The 22,679-nt window shown below is 40.9% G+C and overlaps 1 protein-coding gene across 3 annotated transcripts in view; it reads right to left on the bottom strand.

The window, feature by feature from the left end:
* The window catches only part of MKLN1 (muskelin 1, intracellular mediator containing kelch motifs), a 309,377-nt gene that overhangs the window by 273,098 nt on the left and 13,600 nt on the right, over positions 1-22,679 (bottom strand). The window contains exons 2-3 of one of the 3 annotated variants that reach the window (XM_014542908.1): positions 11,586-11,711; positions 9,226-9,349 (exon numbers count right to left, since the gene is read on the bottom strand). The exons of 1 other annotated variant lie outside the window; for it this stretch is intronic. The gene's annotated coding sequence lies outside the window, so the exon portion shown is untranslated. The remainder of the gene's footprint in view (positions 1-9,225; positions 9,350-11,585; positions 11,712-22,679) is intronic. One more of the 3 variants, XM_014542906.1, reaches the window with a different exon arrangement.

The raw sequence follows: 22,679 nt of genomic DNA, 5'->3' as shown, positions 1-22,679 counted from the left end.
ACACAGAGCCGCAGGGCAATCGGGATTGGGGAGCTCCCCCTATCCGGCACAGAGCAGGGCTGATCAGGGGGTTTGGGCGCTGCCCCCTGTCATGCTGATCCCGGTGCCGGGAGCCTCGCTGCTCCGCTGATCCCGGTGCTGGGAGGCCTATTACCCTTTTACTATATAGGATAGAGGCCTGGTGCATGGGTAGGGGCTGGCTGGTTTGCCCTGAAGGGTGTCCTGGATCAGGGTGGGGGTCCCCACTGGGGTGCCTGGCCCGTCTGGGTGAGGGGCTGAGGGCTGTTTTCCGGCTGGCGAGTGACTAAAGCTTCCAACCGCTCCTTGTTTTCTTCTCTTTTTTTTTTTTTTTTTCTGGGCCAGCTTTAGCTCTGAGGCCTCGCTGCTGAAAACATAGATACAATGTTGCGGTCCGAGCCCGGCTGAATGGAAGCCGGTTTCTGGTGTTTTGTTTAGCTTCTTATTTGCAACATAGTACATAGTTGCTTAGAGTTGCAGCTGAGAGGCCGGCAAGTGAGGCGGGGAACGTTGGAGTCCGCAGCAAGCAAGCCTCATGCTCGCTTCAGTGCCTGGCTGCCGGCCGCCATCTTGGCTGACAGTTAATTTGCATATACTCACTGATTAGCCAATGAAAAGGGTAGCGGTCGTACGCTAATTACCATGTTTCTCTTTTATTAGTGTAGATGTACTCAAGTCTTAAATATAAATAGACATTTTACTGTGTGAAACTATATAAGATGAGCCTGGACCATCTTATACCAAATAGCAGGGAAGCTATCAAAGACTACTAGGGTCATGTCAAAAGAATTCAGGAGCCAATTTGAAGAGGCTACCATGGGTCTATTACAGATAATTTCAGCATTAATAAGGGTAATAAATAAGACCTATTGCATTAAAATATTTCAATTAATGAGCTGAAAGGATAATTAAGAAAACAAAAGCAAAGTAACAAAACACCTTTTGGGCACCTTTGGCACATGCCAGAAAATCAACTCAAGGAATAATAGGATTAACATATCACTATTTTACAATCCTTAATAGACTAATAAACCTAGATAACATCATAAAAGAAGATATTATTACACATTATGCACTTTCCAATGACAAAACACACTGTGAAGCAGTCTTGCAAAAAAAGAGAAGTCTGAATCTGATAAAGCTAATAGATAGTTTTGCGAAACACAGAAGACAAAAAAACATGTTAAACTATATATATATATAGTTTATATATACACATGTAGCTTATATACAGTATATATAAACTATATACAGTATATTAGAGTAGAAACCCATATGTGTTTAAAAAGATTTAACAGATATATCTACCAAGCTCATTACTGTATGTGAATCTTATTTGGATCCTTTTTCAAACAAACCATAATATAATTTATAGCATTTATGTGATAAGTGAAAATTTGAAAGAGGCTGAATATTTCATCTTATTGAAGTATTACTATTAATTAGTTCAGATGTAATAAAAGTTATGTTTTTAAGAGTTCTTATCTTTTACAGAACCATCTTGAAATATTTATGGTGAGATGACACAATTTCTGGAATTTGCTTTAAAATAAATTGAGTGGGGAAGAGGAAGGTAGTATTGATGGGTTTGCCATCATAGGTTGATGACTGCATGGATTCATCATGCTCCCTGTCTACTTTTGTCTGTGTCTTAAATTTTCTATAATAAAATATTAATATTTATATATAACAAGCATGTGTGTGTGTGTGTGTAAACACCCAGTATAAGAAAATACAACAAAATGTTAATGGTGATTATCTCTGGGTGATAGATAGAATTATGAATGATTTGGTGATTTTTATCTTCTTGTTTTTACTCTACTGTATTTCTATATCTTTTGGACTACACATATATTCCTTTTTTTTTATGAGCCTTTTCTGAACTAGAGAGTCCTCCAGAGATTCCAGGGTGGCCTGAGATTCCACATTTCTTTTTTTAAATTTAAAAACAATTTTTATTCCCCTTCCCTCACCCCCTCCCCTTTGGGGACCATTAGCTTGTTCTCTATATCTATGGGTCTGTTTCTGTTTTGTTTTGTTTATTCATTTACTTTGGGGTTTTTTAGATCCCACATTTAAGTGGAATCATATCCTTTTTTAAAACATTTTTTTAAAAAAATATATATTTTTATTGAATTCAGAGAGGAAGGGAGAGGGAGAGAGAGATAGAAACATCAATGATGAGAGAGAATCATTGATTGACTGTCTTCTGCCCCACACTGGAGATCGAGCCCACAACCCAGGCATGTGCCTGACTCAGAATCGAACCGTGACCTTCAGGTTCATAGGTTGATGCTCAACCATTGAGCCACGCCAGCTGGGCTGGAATCATATTCTTTATAATCAGGAAAAATTATTTAAAAGGAAAAATATTTTAGCTGTTTAACAATACCATTTTCACAATTCAACTAGAATTCACTTCTGACACAGTGAACAAAATTACTTTGTATGCTTTAAATATAATTGGGCAAGGCAAATTATTTAATATTTAATTATATTTAGTTTTGCTTAGGTACAGATACTAGTTCACGAAACTGTAACTCTAAAGCAAAGTTTGAGGCTTGGAAATTCTGTCATTCGGTGTAATAGAATAATCTTAAAATTATAGCTTAGGAGTAAACAGTTAATTTTTTTCTCCTCCTTACATAACACAAAAACAACTGATCCAGTTTGGCACAAACTTTCTCCTCCAAAGTCACCTTTGTACGAAAATTCAGCACCTCAGGTTTCAGTCAAATAACTTGTAGAAGAGACAAGGTTTCTTAACACAATTTTCTTGTAATTTTACTACAGTGTTAGTTCCTGGCAACTTGGGAGAGTCCTTTTTTCAGTTAACTGGGTCGGGTGAACGCTTCTGTCTCTCTAATATGCAGAGAGAACAAGGAGTTTAAACAACTCTCTTTGTATCGCTGAAATAAATGCAAGGCCATGACAGTAGATGCAATTAAAGAAAAAAAATTTTAATGGGTATTTTTAGCTTATTAATAGTTAATACTGGTACTGCAGGGTTTGTCATTCAATTATGAGAAAATTAGTCCTTTAAGGTCAGTAAAAACTTAAAACCAAATTATAAAAACATGTCTTCCCCTCTCCCCCATTGATTTTTAGAGAGAGTGGAAGAAAGAGGGGGGGAGAAAGAGAGAGAGAAACATCAATGTGAGGGAGACACATTGATTGGTTGCCTCCTGAATACGCCTGATGGGGCCAGGGAATTGAACCAACAACCCTCTGGTGTACAGGCTGATGCTCTAACCATTGAGCACCACCAGCCAGGCAAAAACAAGTACTGTATGTTTTATAATTACATATAGTATATAATTATGCCATCATGGGAATTATCTTTAATCAGATAACCATCCCTTCTTCATTTATTTTGAAATAAAGACATTTCATTTATCCAATTTTCCTTCTGTGTTCACATGCAATTTTCTCCTAAAGAAACCGTAGTCAGCTGTTGTTGTGAAATATGTTAGCAGATTATCATAAAAGTAACATTTTGTTCTGAATGTAGACTTTAAAACGAAGTTATTGATATATGTAGTTATTCGTTTGGAAGTGACATTTTTTAATTTAGAAAAATGGCTGAAGGCAGATAATGATTTGGGTCCATTTGAGATTCCATGGATTGTTATACACTTCCCATAAATTCAATCCCCACTTGCAACGATATGCCAGGCTTTTGCTAAGTATTTTCATCTACAGTCTCAATTATTGATTACAAACAATAACCCTGAGAAATAGTTATTTTGGAGAGAGGTTAAGGTGCTTGTTCAAGGTCACACAATGATCTAGTTGATTGCAAATCTTGTGTCCCCACTTGGGTATGTGAGCATTGATGATTGAGAGCGTGTGTAGAAGTTCTTGGTGCCTAACAAGCTTTGCACCAGAAAGTACGTGAAGTCAGTTCAAAGGCAGACAGTCATCCGTCTAATTGTAAAGTCGGGGCTCTCTGCCTCCCCTACACTCTGGATGTACTCGAGTGCAATGTGCTTCCTATCACAGCTGGGAGGGAGCCCCTCTCATCAAGGAGAAGGGACAGTCAATCTGCTCTTCACAGCAGCGAAGCAGAGCTAGCGTTCTGCCTTGATCTTTTAACAAAGTGTAGAAGGTTCGGACATCTTTAAGCCTGGGCATAAACAGTGTTTCGATTTGGTGACCAGCAAACAAAAAGTCAACCTGAGAAAGTTGATTCTTGACATATTTCCACTAAGGGTCACTTGTTTCATCCCGGCAGACTCAAAGCTAAGAATTAAAAACCCCAACTTTAGTAAATTATATGTTTGAAATACAGAGAGTTCTAATTAGACGTACATCCCAAATGCCAGTAGAGCCCACTCTATTCATTTACTCATAACTTCATGAAAAACTGTTTGTTTGGGATGTGGTTTCTAAAAAGCAATTTACCTTCAGGCTGAGTTAAAGACTGGAACATGTGAGAAAAGAGTTTTCAAGCTTTTGTTGATTCAGTGATGGAAAGGGAAAATATGTTTATAAGAATTTTGCTGCTTGGTAACTCAAAAATAATTGATCTAAGAAACTTGAAACTTCACATGTTAAATGCTAAGTCCAGTTATAAATCCCAAACATAAATTTTCCAATGCATACCCTTGTTCTTGCTTCTAATGCTACAGACTCGTTCTGATGGGCATCAACTAGGCATCAAATCATTAACTATTCCTATAAAGTTGTGCTAGAAGTGACTACTGGAATATTTTACTTGTGGAGACGTAAATACAGTTACACAATACTTTGGAAGTAGACTTGAACTAAAGGATCTCAAAAATAAATAGGAACAACAAAAATAAAACATGACTAACTCTCCTGCCACCTTCAAAACAAATGTTTCCAAGGACCTGAAGCCAAGAAAACAGAAATCCATAAACACAAAGGCCACGATAATCAGTTGAATCTACCGGGTCTCTATACATGGACAAAACTCTACAAACCAAACAAAACCAAAACACCCCACATGCTCTGAAGGAAAGAAGGCCAAAGAACATTGACCTTTTCTGCCTCTCCACCTAACACAGAAACCCCAGCTTGCAGTTGATTTTTAAATGCCCGGATCTCCAACATTTATGGGAGGTGGACGTCTTAAAAAAGCAGTAGGTTCGATCGCATAGGTCATGTCCACATTAGCTGAAGTTGTAACTGCTGAGGGAAGGGTAATCTAGTTCATTCATTTGAATACCAATTCTTTCTGAGATCTGCCACAGAGCCAACACAGCTTAATTATTAAGACACAGTGATATTAGATTGAGCTATTTTTCAATCCAAGAATTTTTATTACTGAGAGAAAGCTGGGACAATTTAAGCAATTATGTGCCTCGTTTCTCCTTTTCTGTATCTCTGTTCTTGCTTATATATAAGGTATTGAATTTAACTTGTTTCATTCTTAATGTTTTACATCTTGTTTTCTTCTTTTAGAAAAATTTAAGCTAGATTTTAAAAGGCCTCAGGGCAAGTGTTGGTGGCTTGTTCCCATGAGTAACAAATCATAGTCCCTGGAGCCCAGACCGCTGATCTGGAGAACAACAGGCCATGTTCTGGCTGCCCCGAGAAACCCTGCATACACAACTGATGTGTCATCCAGATTTTACCCGTGCCCCTCCCAATCACTTCCAGGGATGCCTCACCTACGCACTCTCTGCTTATATCCACACACCCACCCCATTTCTTTTCATCTGGATGCAATATTGCTAAAGAGCAAGGTCACTGGAAAGGAAGCTGAACTTGGAGTCAGAATCTAAGTGTGAGTTCCACCTCTTCAGGGCACAAGTTAAAGGCAATGTAATGCAGTGGGTAAATGTGTGCCTGTTAAAGCCACTTCCTAGCTATGGGACTCTAGGCAAGTTACTTAAATCTCGTGCCTCGGTTCTCTCATTTGTAAAATGGTGATGATATCAATAACAACCTCACTGAATTGTTGTGAAGATTAAATGTCTTAACAGAGCTTAGCACAGAGCCTCAGGTATCCTAAGCACTCAGTAAATGTCTGCAATTATTACCACTAGCTGCATGACCTCGGGGAATTCACCTAACCTCTTCTTCTGTACAAAAAGGAGTCACAACTTCCCATGGTCATAAACTCATATAATGCATGTGGCAGTCATTCAAAAAACATAATCAAGTATGAAACAACTCTTTCAACTAAGTAGAATTAGTTAGTTCCTTTCTGCTCTATGCTTCTATAATACTTAAATCATGCCCATACAGATCTCTCTCTCTCTCTCTCTCTCTCTCTCTCTCTCTCACACACACACACACACACACACACACACACACACACACCTGCTATAGCACTCGTCACATTGTATCATAAGAATTTGCTTACTCGTCCATCTCCCCCACTAACACTGCATCTTCTGATTCACCTCTTCACCCTCAGCACATTGCACATACCTGGTACAGGACAGGTACTCAATAAATGTTTGTTTAAATGAATGTTGTCCAAATGCCTGAGCAGGAATTCTCATGGCTTTTGCCAAGAATGATGGATTACCATTTTCTGCCAAGTGTCCTCAGTAGATCACTCCAAAAGGTACTTGTTTTTCCTTGGCCACAACATAATTGAGATTCTGTCATTTCGAATGCAGCTTGTGTGGTTGCATCCACTCCTTCTTTCTACTTAATACATAATCACTGAGCACGTATTGTGTGCCAGGTCCTATGCTGGGCTCCACATAGTGTATGTACCACAAGTGGCAAATGCCCAGGCTAATTTAATTCCCACATACTGTATTGGAGGGACCTACTTACTTATAGAATTATTTACAACTAGAGATTATAAGCTCCTTGGTTTGATTACTACAAACAGAACCTCAGGGTGGGAACAAATGGTGTTTTAGAAGTGGGAGCCCCTTACAGAATAATAAAGGTCAGGGATCTAACTGCCTAAATTCAAATTCTTGCTCTGTTTTTACAAAGTGTAAGAACTTGGACAAGTTACCTAACCTCTTTAAACCTCACTTTTCTCATACATAAGATGGAGCTAGTAGGATTGACGTGAGCATTAAAAATAGCAACCCACATTAATTACTTTTTATAGTACCTGCCAAGTAATAAGCACTCATGTGCTTGCTATTGTGATGAACACAATCCAAACACCCCAGTGTTTGAACTTCCATCACAAGTGTATTCAGTGAGTGGGGCATGAATGAATGCCCAGCTTCTGCTTGAATACCACCACGGTCAGGGAACTTACAACCTCTAGAAATTGTCCGCTTGACTGTTGGGAAAATCTAATTGTTGAATATTCTAGTGGGTTATGATATACATGCTTACACCTTTCACTCATGGGTCTCGATCTGTCATTTGGGATTACCCGGAAGAAATCTAGTCTCTCCTCTGCAGGATGGCCCTGGCTATCACCCTCCTCCTCACACACTCACACACAAACTTAGCTCTTTCAATTGTCCCCAATATGACACTGATTACCAGGTCCCTTGTTATCCCTTTTTAATCTTCTTGAAAAACCTTTCACTTATCAATGTTTCCTTTAAAGGCTGAAGATCAGAATTCATAAAATAGAGCAAATGTGGCCTGATCACCAGTGAGCACTAGAGAGCCTTTCTTACTTGAACACTATATTTCTATTAACACAACAAAAGATTGATTTTTTTGGTAAGTTCCATCACACTGTGTTGATTCATCCTTTACTCATAATCAATAGGAGATTAAACCTTCCTACGTGAGCAATTGTAGGTCATCTCACCCTCTATCTGTACTTGTATAATTAAATTTTGGGATCTTTGAGTACTTTATATTTGTCCCCATTGACTTTATAGTGAAACTAGATACCCGGTGCATGAAATTCATGCATGGATAGGGTCCCTAGGCCTGGCTGGCGATTAGGGCCAATTGGAGCCTTCTGGCTGCCAGCCAGGGCCTCCCTTCCCTGGCTGCTGGCTGCTGGCCTGGGCCTTCCTTCATTCCATGCTGCCCCTGGTGTTCAGCGCACATCATAGTGAGCAATCGAACTCCAGTCTCTCAGTCGAACTCCCGGGGGGACACTTTGCATATTAGCCTTTTATATGTATAGATGTGATTCATTATGACACTTTGCAGGGGAGGGGAATCCAGATTGTATCATCCAACTTATTTGTTATTCTTTCTAGCTGTGTGTCATCTCTAGACTTGTTCAGCATGCCATCAATGTTATCATCTTCATCATCAATGAAACATTAAGGGCGACGAGGCTGCAAACCAGACTTGCACAGATCCCTGGAGATCTAGATGTGCATCAGCCACTTCAAAATTATAAAAAGACATCATTTATTTAATCAACAAATATTTATTGAGTGCCTACTATGTACCAAATGCTAAGCACATAGTGGTAAACACACACACACACATACATACACACACACACACACACACACACACACAATCCCTGACCTCATGAAGCTTACATTCTAGTAGAAGAGATAAAGAATAAACAAATAAGCCCTAGCTGGTTTGGCTAAGTGGATAGAGCGTCGGCCTGTGGACCAGAAGGTCCAGGGTTCGATTCCGGTCAAGGACACATGCATGGGTTGCGGGCTCGATCCCCAGCAGTGGGCGTGCAGGAGGCAGTCCATCAATGATTCTCTCTCATCATTGATGTTTCTATCTAACTTTCCCTCTCCATTCCTCTCTGAAGTCAATAAAAATATTTTTTTTAAAAATAAATAAATAAGAAGATCAATACATAATGCTAAGGTGTTTTTTTTTTTAATGAAAAACTAAAGCAGGTAAGGGGCTAGAGAAGGTTAATTGTGGGGATGGATTGTGGGGCTGCCCATAGACAGTACGGATAATGCAGAGCTGTTTTGAAGTTTGATTGCCCTGCTCATGTCTTGCATTCTGAGCGTGCATCTGGCCCAGAAGGTGTCCCAGAGTGGGCAGCAAGTCTTTCTGATTCCTCAAAACTCACTTTTCTCTATGTGTAATTATACTGGGGGAAAATCGAGATTAATGATGAAGAATTTAAATAGTCATGAAATACGAAAATTCAAAAGGACATAATTCCTCAAGAGACTTCACAACATTTCTTCACATGCATAGGATATTCAAACCTTGTGAGACCAGCGAGGCTAGCAGGGAAGGAGTCACACCTCCCGATGAGGACTCGAGAGAGAGAATTTTAGAATTATTGTTATGCAAGTATACTATATGGTTGGAGACTAAAATAATAGAGAGGGAAATAATAGAAAAACTAACTCTTACCTTATTCCAAGCCCCATGTTCTCAAGTATGGACTGTGTTATGAGTCCAATCGTTTATGGAGAGTCAAGAGGATGGAGTGCTTGGGTGGCCCCAGACACGGCTCCCAGGGCCTGGACTCTGACTTCTGGAAAAGAAGCCCATAAGGGACCGATTTGAAATCTACCTCTATCAGCTACTCTCTGCTCACAATTCTAACATTAATAAATTCTTCTAAATAGCTTTAATCTTCTAGTCCTTTTCATGTTAGAGAGACTTGTTAAATCTTTGTTTAGTAAAATCCTAATTGCACCCTATGATTGGAAATTGATTTTGTATTCTCACAATAAGACTTTTTCCAATTACAGTTGGCATTCAATATTATTTTATATTAGTTTCAGGTGTAGAGCATAGTGGTTAAACATTTATATAATTTACAAAGTGATCCCCCCAATAAGTCTAGTACCCACTGGGAGTCATATAGTTATTACAATATTATTGGCTATATTCCCTTTGCTGTAGTTTATATCCCTGTGACTATTTTGTGACCACCAATTTTTACTTCTGAATCCTTCAGCTTTTTCATCCAGCTTCCCCAACCCATCCCCCACCTGGCAACCATCAGTTTGTTCTTTGCACCTATGAGTCTGTTTCTGTTTTGTTTCTTCATTTATTTTATTTTTTAGATTCCACATATAAGTGAAATTATATGGTACTTGTCTTTCTCTGACTAACTTATTTCACTTAGCATAACACTCTCTAGGTCCATGTTGTTGCAAATGGTAAGATTTCATTCATTTTTATGGTTGAGTAATATTCCATTGTATACATATACCACATCTTCTTTATCCAGTCATCTACTGATGGGCACTTAGGTTGCTTCCATATAGTGACAGTTTTAACATTTATATTCATTCACCTTCACTGAGCATCTATTTTGTACCAAATGCTTGGTTGGTGTTAGGAATGCAAAGGTGAATGGGGAAAGTATGGTCCCTGCTTACAGGGACCTTACAGTAGCCAGAAAAGGCAGCTCTGAGAAAGCAGTGTGTTATGAAGAGAAAAGCACCCAGAGCTATAACTTTGGGGGAATTGGAAGTGAGTGCCTTCTACACGAAGATTTACAAGGTGTGAAGGAGTCTGTCCAGTAGCGAGGGGAGGCAGGTCTCTTCCCCTGGATGCAAGTTCTGAAGGGGACAGATGCATGCTGTGCGTGCTGAGCATCTGAGCACTGAAAATTGTCCGGCACAGCTGAGGCAGAGCAGTCAGACATGAGCCAGGAAAGTCCGTGGGACCAAATTACTCATAACCTTACAAGCCACGTCACAGAGGAGGAAGATTCTACTGAAATTGTGATTGTCAGAATGTTTGAGTTTTAAAGGGAAGGAAGACAAGACTGCTGCTCAGACTTTTGACTTGAACAGCTGTGTGGACAATGCTATCACTGAGACAGCGAAAATACAAATACAAAACAGAGGAGATTTGGGGGAGAACGGGACACGCTCAGCCTTGGTCATGTTTGGTTCCTGGGGAATATTTTCAGGGTAGCAGTAGGCCGTTTGATCTAAAAGTCTGAGGATACAGGTTTAGGAATCACCAGTACATAACAGGCAACAATAGAATCCAAAGGGATGAAGGAGATGCCCTGGGTGAATGTTGGGGGAAAGGGTGGGGCCCAGGGGAGAACCCAGAGGAACACCAAAGCTTAAAGGTGGGCAGAGAAGGATCCATGGAAGAGAGAGTGAGAGGGGCAGCCGGAGGGTTAGGAGGGAAACCAGGAATGTGAAGCATCACAGAGGACAAGAGAAAGCACGTTTCCAGCAGATTGTGGTCAACAAAGGCAGGTGCTGTCAAGAAATCAGATGAGAAAAAGACGGAGAAGTGCCAAGGGTGAGCACCTGCTGGCCAGAAGCAGGGCCAGTGGAGGCAGGAGCCAGGCCATAGTGAGTTGAACAAATGGAACCAATGAATGGTGACAACTGTTTTTAAAAGTTTGCCTTAAATGTGGAAGATACAATCCCTGGGTTTTCTTCTCAACGATGGGGAAATGGGGCCACCGTGAAGGCTCCCTCACCACCTTTCCATTAGCTCACCTGACCACATGGCGATGCTCTTGGCAGGCGTGGCCTGGGTGATGGACAGGCATCTCACAACCAGTGCGGGATGCGGCTAAAACTGTGGAGTAAACCAGGTCTGCCTTTCGTGCTCTCTTCCTAAGTCTTCTTCCACCCGCATCCCTTCACTAGATCCCTCAGGTCCACGCAGGCTCCTGGACCTAAGGCCCATGTGGTGCATGAATGGGCACCTGAGCAGCCCACCGATGAAATGATCGTCACAGGTGAAACCTGGTCAGAAGCACTTGTTGCGTTGTCACCATCGCTCACCTATTGCCGTAGCTCATGCATTGGGCCAGTTACAGGGAGGGAGGGGGAGTTTGGTCACCTTGGAGACGGGAGCAGGCAGCTGGCCCCACAGCTGGCCAGACAACTATCCAGTCAGGCAGGGGTCCTCTGTGAGCAAAATCCAGAAGCCAAAATAAATGGGTCAGGTGGAAAACAGATGACCACAAGTGCAAGTAATGCTGAAGGTTAGTCCTCAGGACTGAAGGTGAGCCAAGACATAACGGATGAACACTGTAAGGGGTCTGGCCCAGGGGGAGGAGCTGGGACAGTCAAGTGCAGGGACCAAGAACTAGAAATGGGCTGACGCTATTACGCATACAGAGGCCAGGTGCAATTATGCTGGCCAGGGGTGTATACCCCACCAGCTCTGTATCCTGAATCCTTCCGTGGTACTGTTTTCGTTCTCATGCCTTCATCACACAAAGTAAAGTTTCTGGCATTCACAACATTTCCCCAAGCCTTATTTTCACAAGCCCTCTCCTGCCTTCATAACAGAAGATAGCACGGAAGCATCAGCAGCAACCCATTGAAAGGGTTCCCAAGCTTAAGAACCAGGAGTTGAAGTAAAGGCCTGACAGTGTTCATTTAGGCCCTGAGTCTATCACACAACTAGCTGCATGGCTTGATTAGTTGAAACATTATTTCTAACTTGTAATCATTTCAGGATATTTATGTTCTCTAAAATGCACACTATGACTGAACTGACAGGCTTAGCCGTCTTCAGTTTGTGATTAGAGCACAAAGAGGAGATGGAGGATAGTGGTAAACATCATAGATAAATACAATAATTTTGCCTTGTGCGTGGACTAGCTAAGCTGCACCAACTGAGTTTACAGCTGAAGTGTTTTGTGTTGTTGTGTTTGTTTGTTTTTTCATTTCACGCAAGTCAATAATCATTTACCCACTGGATAGTGCTTGAAGGGGAGTTTCCATCTAATTCTCATTTAACGAGATCAAAAAGGAAAAACTAAATAATAATACCTCATTTGTGTATAGTGCTTATCTTTCAAAGAAGACATCATAACCCATTTTATACGATCTAATTTACAGGAACAACACTTTTATCATGTGAATACTAGTAAGGGCTGTCATCATTTTACAAATTTGCATGAAAGAAACTGAGACATGTGGGAATAAAATAACTGGTTCAATGTAACTTCCATTTTAGAAGTGTAATAGCTGTTTTGGTTCAATGTAACTTCCATTTTAGAAGTGTAATAGCTATTTGTTTTCTTTCTTTCTTTCTTCCTTTTTTTTTACAATGAAGCCATGCTTTAGATAAATATTTTTTTTTTTTTTTACAATGAAGCCATGCTTTAGATAAACATGTCTATTAAGGTGTATCTTACCCTTAAATTTTAAAATGAAAAAACTTTGCTTAAGAGAAATAACTAAAACCAAAATGCTCATGTGCTCAACAAATCTAGATCAAAAGCAATTAATTCCTATCCTCGAACTCTGATTTTAATCAGCACCATTCTCATCATCTTGTGCCACACATATTATCAGCCGATGTGTGTGTCACTCTCCTCTTCTTATGCATTAGGTATGCTGCCAAGGTCTCACCATCTCAATAGGATTTGGAAAGTACCATTAGATGCATAAATTCTGCATATATGTAAAGTCATTGACACTTTTATGCTTGTATTAGCTTCCATTTGGGGGTTAGCATTTTTCTGATCTTTTCATATACCCATTCATTCCATTCATTCATTCATTCACTCACTTACTCATTTATTCATTCATTCATTCATTCACACTCTTAAGCATTCATGCATCTACTCAACAAACATTGCTTGTGTGCCCAAAATGCACAACACTATTCTTGAAGCTACAGATAAAAATAGGAAGAAGACAAAATCACTGACTTCAGGAAACTCACAGTTGAATGAGGGAGCCAGAGGAGTAGCTCAGTGTAGCTCAGTAGGTAGGTGTGGAGATGGAGCCGCACAGGTAAATGGTTTGGGGAGCAAGGAGAGGGGATTGGCCTCTGTCGGAGAGTGTGAGGAAGACCTAGAGAAGGTGTTCCTAGATCTGAGCATGCTAGGAAGAAGGGCAGTTGTGTATTTCAGGCATCAATGTGCCTTTCGAAACTGTATTTGAGGAATGTCACAGCACACAATCAAACAGCACACAATCAAAGGCAGGGTCTGGTCTACCCAAGGTCTGTATTCTTTATATTTCATAGCTGTTCTACTCTAGGGGATGACAGGTAAGAACATCCTACCTACTTATCAAATAAAGGTGGTCACTTAGCCCATCTCTGTTATTATTTCAGTATAAAAATTTTATATAGAAATCCTTCCAAAGACAACATTTTCAAGTGCAGTGTGTTGGATGGATCCAATTTATCCTGCTCACCTCTTTCTAACCATTCATACTTGGTGCTGCACAGACTCAAAATAATGAGCACTAGCCTTATAGGCTTCTTAGCGCCCCCACACCCCACAAACTAGCAAGAGATGTTCGGAAATAGGCTCTGAAAATCCTCCACCAAGTCCCTGAAGGGACAGCTCTTCCCTGAAGCCTCTGAGAAGTTCTGCATGAAGGCCTTCAGGAAGTGGGTCCCAGGATAAAATGCAACCGCTAGAGAACTCATACAGAACTTCCTCCCAGACTAACCCTACTGCCTCGAAATTCTTTTAATTCCCTTGTCTCTTAAGAAAAGCTTTGCGCCCTGGCCAGGTAGCTCAGTTGGTTAGTGAGTCGTCCAGATATGCCAAGGTTGCATGTTTGATCCCTGGTCAGGGAACATGCAAGAAGTAACCAATGAATGCATAAACAGGTGGAACAACAAATCAGTGTTTCTCCCTTCCTCTCTCTCTTTCTAAAGTCAATTAAAAAAAAAAGTTTGCATCCCTAAATCCCGATTTCTATCTGGAAAAATTTAAGAGTTCAAAATTCTAATATTTCAAAATAGCTCACCTGTTTTGGTTCCTGACTAATTATGAAATTCTAAGACATCATATCTTTTCTTTTTTTATGCTCTAATTTAATTAATTAACTAATTAATTAATTAATTTTAAAAATCTTTATTGTTGAAAGTATTACATAGGTCCTCCTTTTCCCCCCATTCACCTCTTCCAGCCCGCTCCCATCCTCCCCTGCCCCTGCCACTCCCAGGTCCTCACCACCCCATTGTCTATGTCCACGGGATATGCATATATGCATACAAATTCATTGGTTGATCTCTTCCCACCCACCCTGCCCTGTCTTCCCTCTGAGGTTAAGACATCATTTCTTCAATTATCCAATACTTCACCCATTCAGGAAACATCAACATTCTCATTACTGACTCTCCTGAAGCCAACCCAATCAGCTTTGTGCTCCACCCCGACTTCACTGAAAACACACCTGTGAAGGTTGCAATGACCTCTATGTTGTCAAATCCTGTGGTCAATTATCCATCCTCATCTTACTGCCCTTTCAGCAGCTTCGTGGCACCAATGGTCACTCCCTTCTTATTGAAACATTTTCCTCATTTGGCTACTTCATACCACCCGGCTTCTCTCCTACCTCATTGTCTGTTCCTTTTACGTCTCTTTTGCTGGGTCCTTCCTGATTTCTGAATGTTGGGGGCCCCCTTGGGCATGGTCATCTACGATTGCCCGCCCAGTCCATTGCTTTAAATATCATATCTCTTGCCCCGAAGTCTGACTTGGAAGCTGAAGAAGATTCTTTTCCTAAAGTGCTGAAATTTGGATTGGGCACTGTAGGAGGAGATGAGTTGGCCAAGGGGAGAAGATTCTTAGGGGAATAAGATGAGAAAAAGCACAAAGGTATGAAAAGGCCAACTGTGTTCAAGAAAAGAGGGAAAATGTGGTGCAGGCTAAAAATGACTTATAAGTTATAACCATATTGAAGGGAACCTTGATTTACAGCTAAGGTAGTAAGTAATTATAAGATAGTAAGTAATTATAAGAGACTAGAGGCCTGGCGAAACCGACTCGGTGCATGGATTTGTCCAGGGATGTCTGACTCCATCTCGCCCAGTCCCAGTTGGAGCCAATCAGGGCCAGGGAGGGACCGTGGGAGGGCTCCAGGGCATGTCCAGCCCAATTCACCCAGTCCCGATCAGCTAGATCCCAGCAGCAAGCTAAACTAACGGTCAGAGCGTCTGCCCCCTGTGGTCATTGTGCATCATAGCGACTGGTCAAATGGTCACACTGTTGGACACTTAGCATATCAGGCTTTTATTATATAAGATTCTTAAATAGGAGGGAGTTGTGATCATTCATATTTAAAAAAATAAATTTTGCAGCACAGGCTGAACTGGACTAAGGGGAGACTCCAGCGAGGAAACCCACTTAGAAGGCCATTGTAACAGACTGAGGAAGAGATTAAGGTCTGAATCACCCTAGCAGCAGTGGGATGAAAAGTAGTCCAAGGGAGATTTAGAAGCAGCACTGATGACATCTTCTATATATATAAAAGCCTAAGGGACCATTCGACCCTTTGACCTTTGGAACAGTAGCTATGATGTGCACTGACCACCAGGGGGCAGATGCTCAATGCACAGGCATGGAAACATGGAACAGACTGATGAATCTCAGAGGGAAGGGTGGAGGGGAGAGGACGGGAAGAGATTAACCAAAGATCTTATATGCATACTAGAGGTCCACTGCAGGAATTGGGCCTGCAAGGATCAGGCCGAAACCGGCAGCCGGTTTGCAAGAGTCCTGGATTGCAAGAGTCCTGGATTTGCAAGATTCCTGGACTGCAAGAGTCCCAAGGGTCCTGGATTGCAAGAGAGCACAGGCCAGGCTAAGGGACCCCACTGGTGCACGAATCCGTGCACCAGGCTTCTAGTAGTTATTGATTAGACAGGGGTCTGGGAGTAAGGGAAAGAGATAAGGTTGAAGTGTAATGACATTAACTAAGATCAACAGGGAAGATGAGTAGCCAGCCTATTATGGTTATAGGAGATCTAGGTGTGAATGAAAGACAGGGCTGCAGATCAGGAGAGACGTTTGGACTGAATACAGAGGTTCAGAAGTCAGTGTCCCGTGGTAGCTAAGTGCTCAGAATGGGTGGAATATCTTGCGGAGGGCAAACAGTGAGAGGAATGCCAAGAACAAGACCCTGGAAAAAAGCACGCAGGTGGCTGTCAGAGGAGGAAGAGTCAGGGGAGGAGACTGGGCAAGAACAGTCAGAGAGGTAGCAGGAGACAGGGGCAGAGTGAGGTCTGAAAGTAAAAGGAAACGAGACCTTCAAAGAAGACATGGCCAGCACTTCTCCCTGGAGTAGGATGAGTGATAAGATTGGGTTTGGTCATTAAGTCTGAAGAGCACTGTTTCTAGAGTTGGAAGTCGGGCAGGAATGGATTGAGTGAAGACTCCTCTTTGAAGTTTGGCTGTGGGAAATGCAGGTAATAGCTTGGAAGAAGGTAGGGTTGGGCAACGTGTCAGCATTGTTTTTAATGAGATGGGGGTCTTTAAGACAACACCTAGCTTTTGCTCAAACATCTCTTGGGAGCTTACTACCCCACAAGACAACGGTGTTGCATTTTTGAATAACAACTGGACATCTTATTCAGTTCAACATGTATTTGTTGAGTACCTGCTATGTCTGAAGCATTGGGCTTGGCTTTTCAGTGCCTAAAATGATATGCAAGACACATTTATATTTTGGTTTTTCATTTATTGGCCAAAAATCTGCTTCCCTCTAACCACAGTTCTCTACCCTCTATCCTACAGTTCTTATACAATATAAGAATCTCTTCCATCTAGCAGCCCTTCAGCTAACTGAAGATGTTTTTCAGCTACTTCTTGGGTTTTCTCACTTGTTTAACTTTTGTGAAATAATCCAATCTTTATGTACTAGTATGTATACCTGCATGTATGTATGTATATATTTTGTTATTAGCTGGCTGCTCTCCTCTGGAGATCCATAGCCTAGTCTGTCCCTTTTACAATGTGGCCCTCAGAATTAATCGCAATTCTCATCTGGTACAAGCAGTGCACACACCAGTAGGAGCATTCTCACCCTTTTCCGGGACACAGTTCTTCTGTTTACGCCATCTGAGACTGTATGAGTGTTCTGACAGTAATACCACTGACTCATGGTGCTTCACAATCAACCCAGATCTTCAGACCTTTTGCACTTGACATGTTGACTAGATCTCCCACTTCTTATATTTATAACATTGACTTTTTAAAGCCAATTGCAGGATTTTGAATTTTCTCCCACTAAATACTATATGTTTACATTTGATGTTTATTGGCCAATAGTGAAGACAATAAGGTCTTGGGAGTCAGACAGATGTAAATTAAACAGTATTTGATTTTGTTACGTAGCCCAGTGACCTTGGACACGTCAGGATCTCCGGAGGGACCGCAGGAGGGCTCCAGGGCATGTCCAGCCCAACTCACCCAGTCCCGATCAGCTAGACCCCAGCAGCAAGCTAAACTAACAGTCAGAGCGTCTGCCCCCTGTGGTCAGTGTGCATGATAGCGACTGGTCAAATAGTCACACTGTTGGACACTTAGCATATCAGGCTTTTATTATGTAAGATTCTTAAATAGGAGGGAGTTGTGATCATTCATATTTAAAAAAATAAAACTTTTGCAGCAGGCTGAACTGGACTAAGGGGAGACTCCAGCGAGGAAACCCACTTAGAAGGCCACTGTAACAGACTGAGGAAGAGATTAAGGTCTCAATCACCATAGCAGCAGTGGGATGAAAAGTAGTCCAAGGGAGATTTAGAAGCAGCACTGATGACATCTTCTATATATATAAAAGCCTAAGGGACCATTCGACCCTTTGACCTTTGGAACAGTAGCTATGATGTGCACTGACCACCAGGGGGCAGATGCTCAATGCACAGGCATGGAAACATGGAACAGACTGATGAATCTCAGAGGGAAGGGTGGAGGGGAGAGGACGGGAAGAGATTAACCAAAGATCTTATATGCATACTAGAGGTCCACTGCAGGAATTGGGCCTGCAAGGATCAGGCCGAAACCGGCAGCCGGTTTGCAAGAGTCCTGGATTGCAAGAGTCCTGGATTTGCAAGATTCCTGGACTGCAAGAGTCCCAAGGGTCCTGGATTGCAAGAGAGCACAGGCCAGGCCAAGGGACCCCACTGGTGCACAAATTCGTGCACCAGGCTTCTAGTAGTTATTGATTAGACAGGGGTCTGGGAGTAAGGGAAAGAGATAAGGTTGAAGTGTAATGACATTAACTAAGATCAACAGGGAAGATGAGTAGCCAGTCTATTATGGTTATAGGAGATCTAGGTGTGAATGAAAGACAGGGCTGCAGATCAGGAGAGACGTTTGGACTGAATACAGAGGTCCAGAAGTCAGTGCCCCGTGGTAGCTAAGTGCTCAGAATGGGTGGAATATCCTGAGGAGGGCAAACAGTGAGAGGAATGCCAAGAACAAGACCCTGGAAAAAAGCACGCAGTGGCTGTCAGAGGAGGAAGAGTCAGGGGAGGAGACTGGGCAAGAACAGTCAGAGAGGTAGCAGGAGACAGGGGCAGAGTGAGGTCTGAAAGTAAAAGGAGATGAGACCTTCAAAGAAGACATGGCCAGCACTTCTCCCTGGAGTAGGATGAGTGATAAGATTGGGTTTGGTCATTAAGTCTGAAGAGCACTGTTTCTAGAGTTGGAAGTCGGGCAGGAATGGATTGAGTGAAGACTCCTCTTGGAAGTTTGGCTGTGGGAAATGCAGGTAATAGCTTGGAAGAAGGTAGGGTTGGGCAACGTGTCAGCATTGTTTTTAATGAGATGGGGGTCTTTAAGACAACACCTAGCTTTTGCTCAAACATCTCTTGGGAGCTTACTACCCCACAAGACAACGGTGTTGCATTTTTGAATAACAACTGGACATCTTATTCAGTTCAACATGTATTTGTTGAGTACCTGCTATGTCTGAAGCATTGGGCTTGGCTTTTCAGTGCCTAAAATGATATGCAAGACACATTTATATTTTGGTTTTTCATTTATTGGCCAAAAATCTGCTTCCCTCTAACCACAGTTCTCTATCCTCTATCCTACAGTTCTTATACAATATAAGAATCTCTTCCATCTAGCAGCCCTTCAGCTAACTGAAGATGTTTTTCAGCTACTTCTTGGGTTTTCTCACTTGTTTAACTTTTGTGAAATAATCCAATCTTTATGTACTAGTATGTATACCTGCATGTATGTATGTATATATTTTGTTATTAGCTGGCTGCTCTCCTCTGGAGATCCATAGCCTAGTCTGTCCCTTTTACAATGTGGCCCTCAGAATTAATCGCAATTCTCATCTGGTACAAGCAGTGCACACACCAGTAGGAGCATTCTCACCCTTTTCCGGGACACAGTTCTTCTGTTTACGCCATCTGAGACTGTATGAGTGTTCTGACAGTAATACCACTGACTCATGGTGCTTCACAATCAACCCAGATCTTCAGACCTTTTGCACTTGACATGTTGACTAGATCTCCCACTTCTTATATTTATAACATTGACTTTTTAAAGCCAATTGCAGGATTTTGCATTTTCTCCCACTAAATACTATATGTTTACATTTGATGTTTATTGGCCAATAGTGAAGACAATAAGGTCTTGGGAGTCAGACAGATGTAAATTAAACAGTATTTGATTTTGTTATGTAGCCCAGTGACCTTGGACACATCAGGATCTCTTCCCAGCTCAACTTGCTTATCAGTGAAAATAGAGATAATCATATTTACATTACAAAGTGTAACGACATTAAAGGAGGCTAAAAGGAGGGCAGCACAGTACGTACTAGTTAATACGTTAGGAGAGCTCACTAAATGTTGCTTTTCTTGCCTTCCTTTCCTTCTGTTCTCTCCGCTTTGTATTCTTAGCAGAAAAATGGGATTTACATCATTACTAAGCATCAATACACCTTCCTTTTAATAAAAGAGGGGGGGAAAAAACCAAGTTGAGCAGAACAGGAGCCAAGGGCCACGTTAGTATAATAGTTAAACATATGGGCTCTTTAACAGACTTTCTGTAACAAATCTCACCTTTCCTCCTTACAAGCTGTTTAATCAGAAGCAAGTTCATTAGCCACCCCGAGCCTTGGTTTTCTCGTCTATAAATGGGGACGGTAAAGTGCCTGAGTGCCTATTTCTGTTGGGGAAGATTAACGGAAGTGACAGAAAGTACTTTTGCAGAGCACTTTGCATATCATGAGTACTCAATAGGTGAGAAGATATTATCACCACTAGAAACCTCCAGGTAAACAATGCTCTTTTAATCCACACTTTTGGGTATAATCATTTCATCTACTAAAAATTCTGTATAATATCCTGTTCCATGTTCCATGATATTACATACAAGGATCCCATGAAAACCTCTGTCCAATGTCAGGATTGAGCAATATGTCTGTAATCTTTCAAACAGGATCTTGGGCAAGTCACATCTCTGGCCTCAGCTCAGCTTCAGTGTAAAGGGAATAATAATAGTCAGAGTCTGGGGTGAGGATCACATGCTGTAGGGCATATGGGGGACATGGAGGATGAGTGTAGTTTGGAAGGATTTACGTGAACCCATGCTGCCTCCTGTTGATACCAACTCTGTTTTCCTAAGTAAATTAAGCTTGTCAGTGTGGGTTCTGGAACCCTTTCCCTTTTCTAATAATAGGTATATTCATCTAATTCCAGCCATATGATACTTCTCCTCCTCATAGCATGTCTCTGATAATATCTGGAAACTCTTTTTGTACCACAGGATGTAGTTTATATGGATCAGAAGGTTTGAAACTCATTTAAAAATGAGAAGTTCTCTCTTCTCCCTCCTCATTCACCTTGGGCTTCCTTTTTGACTTAAATTTCTTTTTTATCCTGACTTAAAGAGCAACATTTGTTTATTGAGTGGATTTAAAATATTCAAAACTCACCAAGAAGAACATGAATTGTAATGCCACTACCAAGATATCATCATTATTAATGTTTCTCTTTGTAACTGTCCAGTCTTCTTTCTGAGCAAATATATTTAATAATAAATGACCAACATTTTCTGCTGTCAGGACACTTTCCCATAATCTGCTTTTTACTGGATGAATAAATTTCATCATCGGTATTCATTATAATTTATGCAATACTTCCCTTTGGACACTTATAGTAGGTTATCTCCAAGTGTTCAATATTGTAAAGAATAGCATACTAAGTATTCTTTTACATTACATTTTGTGAGTGATTCTGGTTTGTTTCCTTAAGATAAAGCCTTAAAATGAAGTTACCGTGTTAAATAGTTTGCACATGTTAAGGTTTTTTATATACAATGCCAATTGCTCTCCAGAATGCATGACCAATTTAAATGCCAAGATTATATGAGGGTGCTTATTCCCAGCATCTTTAGCCATGCAAGATATCATTTTAAATTTCCTGACATTTTGCTAGGCACAAAGACTTTTGGTTTTATTTTAATTTGCATTTATTTAATTACTAGTAAGACTGGACCTTTTTCATTTTAATCGAATCCCTTTTTCTCTTTTTGCCTTTTCATGTTTTTACCCATTCTTCTTTTGAGATGTTGTCTTTTTCTTATAAGCCTTTAAGCTCTCTTTATATATTAAGGACACTATTACATATATATTTTTATGATCTAGAATATCTCCTTTAGCTTTTTATTTTGTTTGTGGTACTGATTCACTGATTGGCTTAGCCTGGACCTCATGCCCTACCTCCTGAGATAAAGGAGGAGTCTGTTTTCCCAGAGCTACATGACTAGCTGGGTAAGAAAATGCATAGGAGAAGACAACTAAGGTAAGGACTATATCTTTAAATATCAAGATAATTGTTTTTAATAGAGAATGACAAATACTCAGCCATTTGAAAACTCATTTATTTTACCACTATTAACATGGTAGAAACTAGAGTTAAAATCATGAAAAGACATAGTCCCTCCTTAGGTACTAATCTCTTTATATTCAAGCAACATAGGGGCCACCTGGGTGTACCAGTTTCTGAAGGTCTAATCAAATGTGGTTGGAACATTTTTCTCATGGCCTACTGATCTTTAGGTTCTCTAAATTCCTTTTTTCTTTTTAACCCTCCCCTGAGAATATGTTTTCATTGATTTTAGAGAGGAAGGGAGACAGAGAAACAATGATGTGAGA

This window comes from Myotis brandtii, unplaced genomic scaffold (assembly GCF_000412655.1).
Source record: "Myotis brandtii unplaced genomic scaffold, ASM41265v1 scaffold1086, whole genome shotgun sequence".
Taxonomy (NCBI): domain Eukaryota; kingdom Metazoa; phylum Chordata; class Mammalia; order Chiroptera; family Vespertilionidae; genus Myotis; species Myotis brandtii.
This window is presented reverse-complemented; position numbering and strand designations above follow the sequence as displayed.